Source organism: Felis catus, chromosome A2, assembly GCF_018350175.1.
Source record: "Felis catus isolate Fca126 chromosome A2, F.catus_Fca126_mat1.0, whole genome shotgun sequence".
NCBI classification, from domain to species: Eukaryota; Metazoa; Chordata; class Mammalia; order Carnivora; family Felidae; genus Felis; species Felis catus.
Genome location: NC_058369.1, coordinates 102,064,114 through 102,078,488, shown reverse-complemented (window position 1 = coordinate 102,078,488; position 14,375 = coordinate 102,064,114). Strand labels below are relative to the sequence as shown.

General features: G+C 39.2%; 1 protein-coding gene and 1 non-coding gene across 2 annotated transcripts in view; both read right to left on the bottom strand.

Moving 5' to 3' along the window:
- The window catches only part of NXPH1 (neurexophilin 1), a 397,537-nt gene that overhangs the window by 338,099 nt on the left and 45,063 nt on the right, over positions 1 to 14,375 (bottom strand). The window lies entirely within an intron of this gene.
- Positions 5,449 to 5,639, bottom strand: LOC111559662. The gene has a single exon (XR_002740787.2). It is a non-coding gene; the product is annotated as a U2 spliceosomal RNA (small nuclear RNA).

The following is a 14,375-nucleotide window of genomic DNA, read 5'->3' as shown; positions in this document are numbered from 1 at the left end:
CTGAAATCACACAATTAAAGGGAAGAAAAAACTAAATTAAGCCTCCTAAAAGGTACACTGCCCAAGTTAATGCTCCCCTTGTGCCTGGGTGAAACTCACTCTGACAAGTGGGGCTCAAATGTGTGCTGGTAAGTGCCTCCTTCCCCAGCACAGCTGAGCAATTGCTCTGCAACTTTGCCCTCCCAGCACATACTCATAGAATTATGATGATATGATCCCAAAATGATACCTAGACCCAAAGAGCAGTGTCTTGTAAATCCTGCAGTTAAGAAGAATAGGAAAGATTACCAAGACAACTCAGTTTTCAGCCTACTAGCATCTTTGGCTTTCACCCAGAAAGGAAAGAAACACATCCAGAATACCATCAGCACTTATGCCTTATCTTCTCTCTCTAGACAACAGTCCACACAGCCAAACACAATCCATCCACATGTTTTGGCTGCTCTGTGTCTATTCCAATTGCAAGAGCTGGAGAACATAAGAAATGGCTTTCTGGATCAGACAAATAGCTTATATCATCAGGCCATCCATGAGAAGATATGTTCATCCTCCCTGATACCAATCTCAAAAGCAGGAAGGTTGACTCTGAAACACCCCGAGATTTCTTTTCCTTAATAAAGCTAGTATGCATATAATATTGCCCCTTTTCTCCCTAAATCCTTCCTGACTTCATACGCATTTTCAGTTTTTACCGACTTCTTAAAGTTCCAAAAGCTTATAAGACCTGTTATGATAAATAATGTTTTATTTGCTTGCCTTAAAATAGCCTCTTTTTAGGGGCATGTGGGTGGCTCAGGTCATGATCTCAGGATCATGGGATTGAGCCCCACATCAGGCTCCGTGCTAAGTGTGAAGTCTGCTTAAGATTCTCTCTCTCTCTCTCTCTCTCTCTCTCCCCCCCCCCCCCCCCGCGCCTCTCCCCCACTTACTCTCTCTCTCTCTCTCTCTAAACACACACAAAAAAACAAAAAACTCTTTACTGATGGCTGGCACAGTGGTAAGCACACAGATGTTTCAAGAAAAGTACATGCCAACTCGAACTAACTGGATTGGAAATATGCAAGTTCTGACCCTAAAAGTGAATGTACCACCTGACTGGCTCCCCTTGACTGGATGCCTCAGGACACCAACCTGAGTTTTTGACTTTGAAGGGGAGACAAGCACTCGATATCTGGGTCTCTTGATTTTTTAATATTGATTTCAAAAGAGATGAGACAGGATTTTCAGTGATTCCACTAGGTTAGGGAAGTGGTTCTCAATGATAAAGCTGACTGAATTTCTTACAACATGGCACAAAGCCATCTGGAAAATAAATGGGCAGGTCTTGCTTCAATCTATTCCAACCTCACTCCTATGAAAAGCAAGTGTATCATAATCTCTTCACCAATTCTTTTATCTTCAGTAGCTGTCAAGCCCTCCACATGTCCTGCTGCTCATTATTGAGAATTTCTCCTTACTTTCTATGACCAATCAAGGAATATTTAAACTCAGAGAAGGGATTTGGGGTAGGTCATTTATAACTGTGAAACTTTGGAAGATTGTTAGAGAGACAAATTCTAAGACTACCATGGGAAAGTCACCAGAATTCCCAGACTAAATTATGTCTATCCCCAAGCCAAACCATCTGTCACCAATTAAGTGTTGAACTGCATGTATATGAGCCAATATTCAGGTTTAAAGTCATCTATGTTATAATAGTTTTCACTCTATAAGAATGTATACTGTACAGACTCACTACTGTCTTATTTAATAGCTTAGTTAAGAGGAAAACTCATAATGCTACAAGCATGCCTTGATAACATTTTTTTCTCCTTCCTAAAATATCCCATCCAATTCAATGCCTGAACAATAAGATACCAGCTACTTCTGGCAGAGAAATATAGACAACATTTGACACTAATGTTCATTTTCCCTCTGCTGTAGTCACAGCTTATCGCTCCTATTTGATGGTAGGTAGACCCACTGTGTTGACTTATTCTGTTACTTATGTGACAAAGGCTGACCCACCAAGGTCAGTGTTTGGGTGTCATCCATCATGTTGCCAACACGTCTGCCATGATTGATGGGGATGATGTACTACAGGGTCTCTGACTTCTGTTACTGTCTCATTTTCTCCTCTCCACCACACTGGGACTAGAGATCTCAGGTACTGTGGCATCTCATCTAATGGTCCTCTGATTACAATGGCTCAAGAACTGGCCTGCTTTTACAGAGCAGTGGGAGACACAGTAGGGTAGGACTAGCGTTCTTGTTCACTCAATAAGTGTGCTGATGTGTAGGACCTAGGGCAAGAACTCACACTGAGTTGTAATCCTTGGGTGTAAATGTGGATGATATTTACCCCAATCCATAGCCCTAATAAATAAACACAACCCAAACATTAAAGCCTGGATGATGTCAACAAGCCCATTAAAGTCACCTTAAATTTTTAGCAAAGTTAGCAATAGATCAGTGAATTTTATAGCTAGAAAAATGAAAAAAAAAAGGGAGTAATCTTCTTGTTTTTGTAGATAATATGCAATCTTAGAGACATGATTAAAATCCTAACCCGAGGTCAACAGACACAATACTCTTGATTTTCAAGCCTCTCCTCCCGGCAAAGCTGACAGCTCCAACACAGGCCAGAGCACAGAAGTCGATTATGGGGAAAATGCAACTGGACTGTGTGTACGCTTCCTCTTCATCGTCTTCTCCCTTTAATCAATAGCACACCGAGTCTCCAGCTTCTATTGAATTAGGTTTACAAAGCTTTTTTGTTCTCACCTGTCGCTAAGAAAAATCATTCATGGCATCCTGGATCTGAACTAGCGGAGACTGCATGAATCAAAAAGGTAAAAACGTTCCCTCCCTCGGGAGGCCGCCAGCTGTCTCATTGATTCAGCGCTGCTCTTGGCTGATTTGGAGGCTACCCTGGCACCAGTTCCAGAGAGCACCGTATAATAAGGTACCACAATGCAAACTGTTACCAGGGAGAAACAGAACATCTGGTCTGGAACAAAGGCAAAGTCCATTGCTAAGAAGCAGCCTGGCCTTTGGCGTCCAAGCATGAATATGCTGGGGCCAGTCACCTGAAAGAGGGGGCTCCTGGGGCCAAATGCATGAAGATAACATAAAAACCATAAGGAAAAAGAATTTCTGAGAGAGAAATAACATATTATTTTCGCACCATTTTTGTCTAAATGTAAAATGATAGTATTAAGTGGGGTGCTCTAAGAGCTATTTTTTTTTTTAATTCAACCAAAGACAATGGTAAAAACTGAAATTTTAAAAGGCAGAAATCAGTGTATTTGTGTCTTTCGTCTGCATGTGTGTGTTTAATGGCTGGAAGCTTCCCTTGGTATCCTGCTGTTGTAAGCAGAGCTAATGATTGGCCTCTGTTCTGTAGAAATATTTTAGCTGCCAAGGACCTATTGATGTGGGCAGGGAGTCTGAGGAGAGTAAGAAGCAGCAGCAGTAGTGACGCCTACCCTCTGCCTTCTATCACGCTGTGCAGCTCCTCCCGGAGCTTCAGAGTCTGAGGCTATCCGGGTGGCTTTACAAACCATTGTTGTTTTTGTTGTTTAAGTACTAAATAACACCTCAGAAAAGGAGAAGAATTTGACTTTCAACTGCTTGAAAATCCAGTTTAAAAAAAAAAAGTGCTTACCCTGTTGACAAAGCCCCTGTCAGAGTGAGAGTCATTATACTCTACATAAGGTTTGTGTACTTCATTTCTTTCTAAAGCCATCTGTCTGAATTTAATTCACTAATAATTTTATCAGGCTCCCCATGCTTTGCCTGAAACCTCTCCATTGCATTTTTTATTCTTCACAGATGTTAACTCCTTGAGTGACAGTTTCAATGCAGTTAGAATTTTGATGAAGATACACATCCTCTCTGAAGGATCTCTCTCGTATAGATGACTTGTTTCGATGCTGCACCAGCGGTTGTGCTTTCCAACAAAAGTTGTGCTTCTCCTGGGCAGAGCCAACCTACGAGCAGAACTGTATCTAGGACATTGCCAAAGAAGTCACCAGCAGTAGTGCCATCCCGGGCACACTCGATACCCATCATTTCAGATGCCTTTTTGGAAACTGGAAATCGGAATACATCTTATGGGGATAATTCCAATCTTTCTCCCTACCTGATTAGAGCATTTAATGTTATCTTTGAGAAATGCAGACCATTAAAAGATACCATAGGGGCGCCCGGGTGGCTCAGTAGGTTGAGTGTCCAACTTCAGCTCAAGTCATGATCTCGCAGTTTGTGAGTTCGAGCCCCATGTTGGGCTCTATGCTGACAACTCAGAACCTGGAGCCTTCAGATTTTGTGCCTCCCTCTCTCACTGCCCCTCCCCCACTCATGCTCTGTCTCTCTCTTTCTCTCTCAAAAAAAAAAAACATTAAAAAAATACTATAGATCTATTTAGAAAATTAACTTTTTGAAGGGATTGTTTCTGTTTTTTTTTGTTTTTTTTTTTTAAAGAGAGTCCATCTAAATGCACTTTTAGGTTGTACATAAGTAGTTTATCTCAAGTATGTTATCTAATCATTTTGAGGATAGTCTATTTTTAGTTTCCAGATTAATTTGAGAAAAAGGTCTTTGTACAGTTGATGTCACAGTCTGCTTTTAATTTTGTCCAATAAGCATTTCTAAGCATCTTTGCTGAGCGAGGTGTGATGCTGGGCACTACAGGAGGTGGAAAGGAAGGTTCACAAAACATCTGCTCCCTAGGCTCTTGTGGCCCAACAGAGAAGATGAGACACAAAGCAGACTGTGAGCAGTACAAAGCGCTACACAAACACAGGAAAGAGAGAGATTTATTTAACCAGAAACATGGGTACAGACTTCAGAAAAGAGATCAATTTTCACTTGGGCCCTGAAAACTGGCTAGGACTTCGAGGAGGAGAGATGAGAGGTTCCCAGATACTGGGAACTCCATTTATAAGGGCATGGATGAGAAACAGTATGGAACAAGTTCTAGAACACAAAGGTCACCAGTCTGACTGGATCAGGGGGTGAATGAGGGAAGAACCCAGACACAAAGTTAGAGATATAAGGTAGAGCTGTGATTTGAAGAAAGAAATGTGCCACTGGTGCCAAAAGTGTCTGAGCAAGAATAAGACCTAAAGATAATGGCAGTCCTCTGCAGGATGAATGAGGAGGAAAGATATTAAAGACAGGGAAATGTTAGATGTGTTGTCATCAGGAGGGCAAAGAAGGTCCAGGTTTAGGGCAGGTGCAGTTGGAATGAAATTCAGGGAACTTGCTCAAATACTCCAAACAAACAGATGGTTTGGATGTACTCAAATCAAAAGAAAGGCGGACTGAGCAAAGCAACCTGACCAAAGGCTTTGCCGATTTGCTTCTAAGTTAACTGTTGGTGTCCCTTGTGTTGCTGCCATTTCCCAAAGGACCCTACACGTCCTTTCTGGAAGTGTCTTCCTCAAATTCATGGTTTTTAACCCCACAGGGTGCATCTTTCCTAGAAGTATCATGATACCAGGTTGATGCATGGTGTGTACAGAGCCAGCTCCTGTTCCATCTTCCTGCTCCAAAAATCCACTTAATATATTGTCCTAGGACAGAGGACACACCAGATATTAAACTGGTAAGAACAAATACTATACTTGATCTTAGCCAAAAGGCTGAGAAGCAATGGTGATTATTTTTTGGCTGTTAATTTAGCACTGATGTTGCTTTCACGACAGAAAGTTCCTGACACCCATTTTGTGTTTACAGACTCTCAGCTTTCACTGGAAGATACCATTCTGAAATCCTGACACATGGACAAGGAAAGAAAGACCAAGAAAACAAGGCATTGACTCCTCAGTAGCCCAGGTCGAAGCAGCATATGACAGGATGGAATGATGGGAGAGCAAGTGTAGTGCCCTAACTAAAATAATGTAGATACCATCTATAGATTAAAGTATTAAAAATAAAGAATAAAAATGTATCCCTTAAAATTGGGGATATCGATAATTATGATTGCCCCTCTGAGGGACAATATGATACATGATTTCTGAAGATCCTACTTGTCTCAGGACATGATTTGTGTTAACTTCACTAACCTCAAGGATGATAATGTGTGATACTAAACCAAGCCCCAGCCTAGAAAAATGGCATTTATTTATTTTTTTAAGATACAAGTATTTTATTTTTTTCCTAAGTCCTTATTTAAATTACAGCTAGTTAACATACACTGCAATATTAGTTTCAGGTACAGAATTTAGTGATTCATCATTTACATACAACACCCAGTGCTCCTCACAAGTACCCTCCTTAATCTCCATCACCATCCCCAGTCCCCTCCCCCACCTCTCCTCCAGTAATCATCAGTTTGTTCTCTACAGTTACGAGTCTGTTTCCTGGTTTGCCTCTCTTTTTTTCCCCCCTGCATTCATTTGTTTTGCTTCTTAAATTCCACATATTAGAAAAACTGCATTTAGAGCAAGGTGTATAAATGCTTCCCAGCTAGCAACTTAGGGGAGAATCTGGGTTAATATAGTATGGTAGGACTGGCTGGTTCTTCACCAAAACCCAGTCTCTTTTTTTCCTGAGGACATAGCCAGATTATATTTCCTGGCCTCGAGACGGATTCTGTAACTGACTTCTGCCCAACTGCATGTGATCACAAATGACCACTTACCAGCCTGAAAATCCTCCAGCTTGATCCTCTACATTCTGTTTTGTGTCTTCTGAGGAAGTAGAGGAGCAGAGAACACCAAGTCCCCAGGGAATGATGGGGCCACAGGCAGGAAGGATGGCATGAGGAGACATTTCCAACAAACCCATATTGGAATGTGTTGGGAAGGAGAAGAACACTTTCACAAACCGTTACTGTGGTTAGCCACGGAGACTTAGGGGTTGTTTGGAACATCATTTAGCCTGCTCTGACTGATATACATTTAAGGCTTTAGAGTCAGACAAACTTAAGCCTTTGTTTCAGCTCTGTCACTTCACTAGCTCTACAAACTTGAGCCAGTTACTTAACCTCGCAGAACCTCAGTTCCCTTATAAGTAAAACAGAAGAAATAGGGCTGCTGTGAACATTAAATAAAATAAAATGTATGTAAATCTACTGGCACAGTGCCTGGCAATAGAAAGCACACAATATAAGATAGCTATAATTATCATCAGTAAAAAGAAGGTATTGCTTGTGTGTTCTCATTAGCCAGCATTTAAATGGCCTTGGAGAATGGAATAAGAAGGTAGATCAGAAATGTTCCTCTCTAGTATTTTCTAGAGAAGGAAGCTACAATTATATCTTCATCTATTACCAAAGAATTACTTCTGATTAAAAGAATATCTTGTTCATCTCAAAGAATGATAAGGAAACCTAAGATTTAGAGTTGACATTCAATTCCAGTATGAAATATCTAACTCTGGCCATGATTGAATGACTGGTATGGGAAATATTCTCACTGCAACTATAAAACTGTACAGAGTATATGAGGCAATTATTTTCAAGCACTGGACAACGAACTATACAGGGCTATGATCCTTGACAGAAGGGTCACAGAAACATGTAGGGTGAGCTTCATATTGACCCCATATTTCTATCTAGGGTACTTTCTGAAGTACAGAAAGTGGTGGTCTCATTAGCCAGAGGAGACAAACTTTGGAATTTAGGGTTGCTTAAAAGGCTAGAATTTAAAGAGAAAGAGACTTGAGATGGGCAAGATGCAAAAAGTTGGATCCCCAGAACTCTGCATGGAGGCGCCCTTCATGACTTTGGCCAAGCACTAGGCTGCACTTGAGCAGGGTAAAACTCATTGAGTCCATCCAGAGAACGGTTGCTGAAGTGATTCCTCAATGAAGATATAAGAGGTTATAAAGTGCTGTGAGAATTTAGAGTTCTAGTCAGTCACAGTGGAACAGAGAGACTTCACTTAGTACCTTGGGCATTTAGTGAAGATTCCACAAAGGCCACACATTAGAAATAAGAACTGTGCCCTAGAATAAGGGAGATGCTCTAACAGGGAAAAAAACTGTACTATATCCTTTCTAACAATGTCTAAAACAACTACAATAGTGTTTCTCAACCTCAGGACTATCGAAATATTGGATCAGATCTTTCTTTGCTGTGGGGTGCTTTATCTGTGAACTATAAAATGTTCAGAAGCATTCCTGATCTCTACTCACCATATGCCATCATCATCTCCAAGTTGTGACAACCAAAAATATCTCCATACATTGCCAAATGTTTCCTAGGGTGGGAGAAATTACTCCTGGTTGAGAACCACCTCTCTACAAGATCTAAGGGATCACTATGAATTAACTGTCATCCAGAAAAACTCAAAATTCAGTAAAGAAAATAGCATAATCCATAAATTATGTTTCACCCACGACATCCAGTATACATTTTTAAAAACCACTATAATGGGGGTGACTTGGTGTCTTAGTCAGTTAAGCATCTGACTTCGGCTCAGGTCATGATCTTGCAGTTCATGGGACTGAACCCATGTCGGGCTCTGTGCTGACAGCTCAGAGCCTAGAGCCTGCTTTGGATTCTGTGTCTCCCTCTCTGTTTGCCCCTCCCTCCCTCACGCTCTCACACTCTTTCAAAAATAAACATTAAAAAAAACCTGCTATAATACAAATAAGGGAAAAAAAGTATGACCCGAAGTGAAAAAAAAAAAAATTCAGTTAAAAGTAGTCTGTCAGAATGATGTGGATGCTGAAATTATCATAGAAGTACTCTTAACATGCTATTATAAACATGCTCAAAGAGTTAAAGGGTATGATGAATAGAATGAGTGAATACAGAATATCACTAGAGATAATAAAACTATAAAAAAGAGTGAATTGAAATTCAAGAGCTGACAAATAAAATATATGAAATACATAACTCACTGGATGAGCCTAGGAGAAAATTGGACATTGGAAACAAAGGGATCAGTGAGCTTGAAGATAAGTCAGTAGAAATCACCCAAACTAAAGAACAAAGATAAATCTTAATTTTTTAAAATGAACAGCACCTTGGGGCGCCTGGGTGGCGCAGTCGGTTAAGCGTCCGACTTCAGCCAGGTCACGATCTTGCGGTCCGGGAGTTCGAGCCCCGCATCAGGCTCTGGGCTGATGGCTCAGAGCCTGGAGCCTGTTTCCGATTCTGTGTCTCCCTCTCTCTCTGCCCCTCCCCCGTTCATGCTCTGTCTCTCTCTGTCCCAGAAATAAATAAAAACATTGAAAAAAAAATTAAAAAAAAAATGAACAGCACCTTAAAAAAACAAGCAAACAAACAAACAAGGAGCAGTACCTTAGTGTACTGTGGGTCAGTAGAAAGATGTTTAACAGGCATATAATTAGAGTATCACAAGAATAGGAGAGAAAGAGATTGAAGAAATAATCATTGAAATTTCCCCAAATTTGGTGAAAAGTATCAATGCACAGATCCAAACAGCTGAGCAAACCAAAACAGTACAAGTACAATGAAGACCATACCTGGGCACATGATAGTAAGACAGTTGAAGACCAAAAATAAAGAAATATTTTAAGACCACCAAAAGGGGAAAACTGATCACACATACAAGAACAATAATGGGGATGACTCTGACTTCTCATCAGAAACACTGGTAGCCACAGGACAATGAGACAGTATCTTTAAAAATGCTAAAAAGGGGACTTCAGCTTCCAACTAAAATAGAATAACAAAACAACTTAAAAAAAGAAAACGGGGAAAATAAAATATATGAAACAATGGTTTGAAGACACTGGATATCAGTCGACAAAGGACAGTGATCCCTGAGAGACAGGAAATAAATAAGGTGAGATTCAAAATTGTCTCATTTGCATGCCTTGAGAGTTTCCAGGCCTCTAACAGGGAGGGAGAAATCAGGCAGAGCCCATCAGACTTTCTGAATTGAGGAGATAGAGCTTAGAGCCTAGGAAAAACAAGGCAGATGGAGTCTGCAGAAAGAACAACACAAAGAGAACCTTCAAAGTCTCCAGACAGTCTCCCTGATATTCAGCACATTCATTTGGGGAAACTTTCTGGGGGACCAGGGAATTAAAGGAATAATACCCAGTGGCCTCTCAGGACAAGGACCAGTGCCCATTATCACCAGCCAGATTGAAAAGTCACATCATTCATGGAACACTGGATAAAATACTCAAAAATATTACATTAGACATGAGGTCAAAATGATGCTCTGGTCACACATAATACAATTAAAAAAGCAAGACCCAAAATGTTCAAGCTGTTTCCAAGTAACTTAACTGCATCCTAGCACATAGCACAAGAATATTTAAATGAATATAAAAATATTCAGCAGCCAACAAAATAAAATTCACAGTATCTGGCATCCAATCTAAATTTACCATAAATACAAAGAAGCCAGAATATATGACCCTTAAAGAGGAGGTAAATCAATCAACTAAAACTGACCCAGACTGAGACCAATGTTAGAATTAACAGAAAAGGACACTAAAATAATTATTATGACTATATTCCATATGTTCAAAATTTTAAGTAAAGATAAGAAATATTTTTAAAAAGGGAGATTCTCCAAAGTCAGAAATCTCGGGCAATCAAACTAGATATGAATGAAATCTATACCTGGTTAGTCGGTTAAGCATCTGACTTCAGCTCAGGTCATGATCTTGCAGTTCATGGGATTGAAGAGATTAGATATTAGATATTTCAGAAGAAGAAAAAATAAACACGAAGAAGTAACCACAGGGACGCCTGTGAGGTTCAGTGGGTTAAGTGTCCGACTTCAGCTCAGGTCATGATCTCGCAGTTCATAGGCTCGAGCCCCATGTCAGGCTTGGAGCCTGCTTCAGATTCTGTGTCTCCCTCTCTCTCTGCCTCTCCCCTGCTCACACTCTCTGCCCCTCCCCTGCTTGCACTCTCTCACTCAAAAATAAATAAGCATTAAAAAAAAATTTTTAGGGGCGCCTGGGTGGCACAGTCGGTTAAGCGTCCGACTTCAGCCAGGTCACGATCTCACGGTCCGGGAGTTTGAGCCCCGCGTCAGGCTCTGGGCTGATGGCTCAGAGCCTGGAGCCTGTTTCCGATTCTGTGTCTCCCTCTCTCTCTGCCCCTCCCCCGTTCATGCTCTGTCTCTCTCTGTCCCAAAAATAAATAAACGTTGAAAAAAAAAATTAAAAAAAAAATTTTAGAGAAGTAACAACAGAAATTATGCAAAATGAAACTCAGAAAAAAAATTTACAAAAATTAACAACATCAATCAGTGAGCTGTGGGCCAACTTCAAGTGGCCTAGCATTTATGTAATTAAAGTCCCTAAAGGAAAGGAAAGAAAGGGAGGGACCCAAAATTATACTTGAAGAAATGATGGCCATAATTTTTCTAAATTGATGAAAATCATAAACTCACAGATCTAAGAAGCTCAACAAACCCCAAGAACAAGAAACAGGAATTAAACTACTGAGATACATTAATCAAATTGGTCAAAACTAGTGATAAAGAGAAAATCTTAAGAGCAGCCTGGGGACAGGAGATTGGGGTGGGGAGAAAGAAAGCATGTTACATTTATAAACAAACAAACAAACAAACAAACAAACCAATAAGGATGAGAGCAGATTTCTTACCCCAAACAAAGCAAGCAATAAAACAACGGAGCAACATGTCTAAAACACTGAACGAAAAAAACAATCTGCCAACCTAGAATTCTTACTTACTTACTTACTTATTTATTTATGTTTATTTATTTTAGAGAGAGGGAGAGAGAGAGAGAGACAGAGTGCCAGTGGGGGAGAGGCGGAGAGAGAGGGAGATAAAGAATCCGAAGCAGGTTCCAGGCTCTGAGCTATCAGCACAGAGCCTGATGCGGGGCTCGAACTCAAGAACTATGAGATCATGACCGAAGTCAGAAGCTCAACTGACTGAGCCCATGAGGCACCCCATAGAATTCTATATCTAGCAAAAAATTTTGCCAAAAATGAAGGCAGAATAAAGTATTTTTGAGTCATACAAAAGCTGAAAGAATTTATCACCAGAAGATATGCGCTATGAGAAATGTCAAAGGAAGTCCTTCAGGCCAAATAAAAAAGATATGATACAGAAATATGGATCTATACAAAGGAATGTAGATTACTAGAAAATGTAGCTACATGGATAAATACATGATTTTCTTATTTTTTAGATCAATTTAAAAGAGATTTTACTGTTTAAACAAAATCAATAGCAATATATTACAAGATTTATAACATATGTATAAATAAAATATATGACAAAAATAGTCCAAAGTCTAGAAGGGAGAAATGGAACTGATTATTATATTATATGTGAAGTTGCCTACTAATGATATGAAGTACACTATAATAAGTTAAGAATGCATTATTTTTATTCATATCAATGCTTTTTTTAAAAACTAGACATAGGAGAACCTGGGTGGCTCAGTTGTTTAAGCGTCCAACTTCAGCTCAGGTCATGATCTCACAGCTCATTAGTTCAAGCCCCATGTCAGGCTCTGTGCTGACGGCTCGGAGCCTGGAGCCTCCTTTGGATTCTGTGTCTCCCTCTTTCTCTGCCTCTCCCCCACTTGTGCTCTCTCTCTCTCTCTCTCTCAAAAATAAAACATTAAAAGATAGATAGATAGATAGATAGATAGATAGATAGATAGATAGATAGATAGAGTTCCAAAGTCAATATAGGAAATAAAACAATATTATAAAAATATTTGATTAACCCAAACTGCAATTGTACTTCTTACTCTCTGTGTGAGTTTTTCAACTTCTCTTCAGTTCCTCATCTCTCACTAAATGTTTTTACTAATACTAATTTCATTAAATTATGATGACAAACCAAACTTTAAGCTCATTGAGGAAAAAGACAGTACTTTATTTTTATATCCTATATCAGGTATAATGCTTGATAAATATATTTTTATATTTACTAACTTTTTCTTATGCCCTACACCTTATTAAGTAACTTTTTGCTTGGCATATAATAAGCAACAAATATCTTTAAGTGAATCCATTGCAAAGTAAAAAATGATGAACTATAACAAGACAATGAATGTATCAAGTTAATTAAAATGTCATGTATTTCTATTTGCAATAAGTCAAGGGAGAACTGCACATATACAAAAAAAGTCACATTAAGAATATTTGAAGATGATACTCCATTTCTTTGCCTCAACAACATTGATATAAATATCAAAATCTACCTTACAAATGTCACCAAAAAAAGTTTATCCTTCAATGATTTAAAAAAGTCACAAGTTAAGTACTAAGGCTCTGAATTATTTGGCTAAGCGCTACTTTAATTTAAATGTTAAGTAGAGTCAAGGATAGAAAGCAAGAATAACTTACTGTTTCATCTCTAAGAAGATGCATCAGGAATATCTTCAAATCTGAGGAATATTTATGGCCCTAAAAGGATTCCCACTCGCTCCTCTCATAATTAGCAATGGTGATCCTCATCAGCTATTGAGCACAAATTCTGTCAGGCCCTGAACTAAGCGCTTTGCCTATATTATTTAACCTAATATTTATAACTCCATAGACCAAATATTATATATACATTACCATTTTATGTATGAGAAACCTAAATCTTAGGGACACCTACTGATATCCAGATTCACACATTTAAGAGACAGAAACAAACTTGAACAAAGTCAAGTCTGTGATTACTAAATCCAGACTCTCTTAAATACTTGACCCTACTGAATCCTTAAATTTATGTAGAAATGAGGAAATCTGATATCAGAACAGCATTCACCTAAAAAAGTATATACAATATGGTGTTCTAATATATCTTAATTGCTTATAACCCAGTTAACTTCAGTCTGACATTTTGGGAGGTCTACAGTGATTTACACAAAAATAGCTGGCGCTCTCTCTCTCTCTCTCTCTCTCTCTCTCACACACACACACACACACACACACACACACACAAGCACACTTTAGAGTCATTGTAGTGAATGGAAACAACACAGCCTTCAAAGTCAGCTAAATTTGTTTCATATTTTAGCTCTACCACTTACAAGCTGCATGTCCTTGACAGAATATTTACCTTTCTATTCTGTGATATATAAAATAAGGATAATAGTGTAGAGCTTCTAGTGGTTTAACATAGCAGTTGTGACAGGTCCCAACACAGAGACCAGTAAATATTTCTCATCTTTTTTTCTCCTCCAAAAATTTGTAAGCATTTAAAATGAAAGATCCTTACCAACAAAGAAATGACCTGCTAATTAGGCATTGTCCATTGACATGTGGGCAATATTGGAGATTACAGGTCATGCTTTGGTCTCCAAATATCAAAGGGCTGTGTCTGCCTGGTCTCTTCTTATAGGCTCAGTAACCTACCACCAGATGGCAGAAGATGTGTAATGAATCAGATGTAATAGGGCATCTTGACTGGGAAAAACATAGCCAGAGAAAACAAATAGTATGGACACTTTTCACAGATGGATATAAGACATGA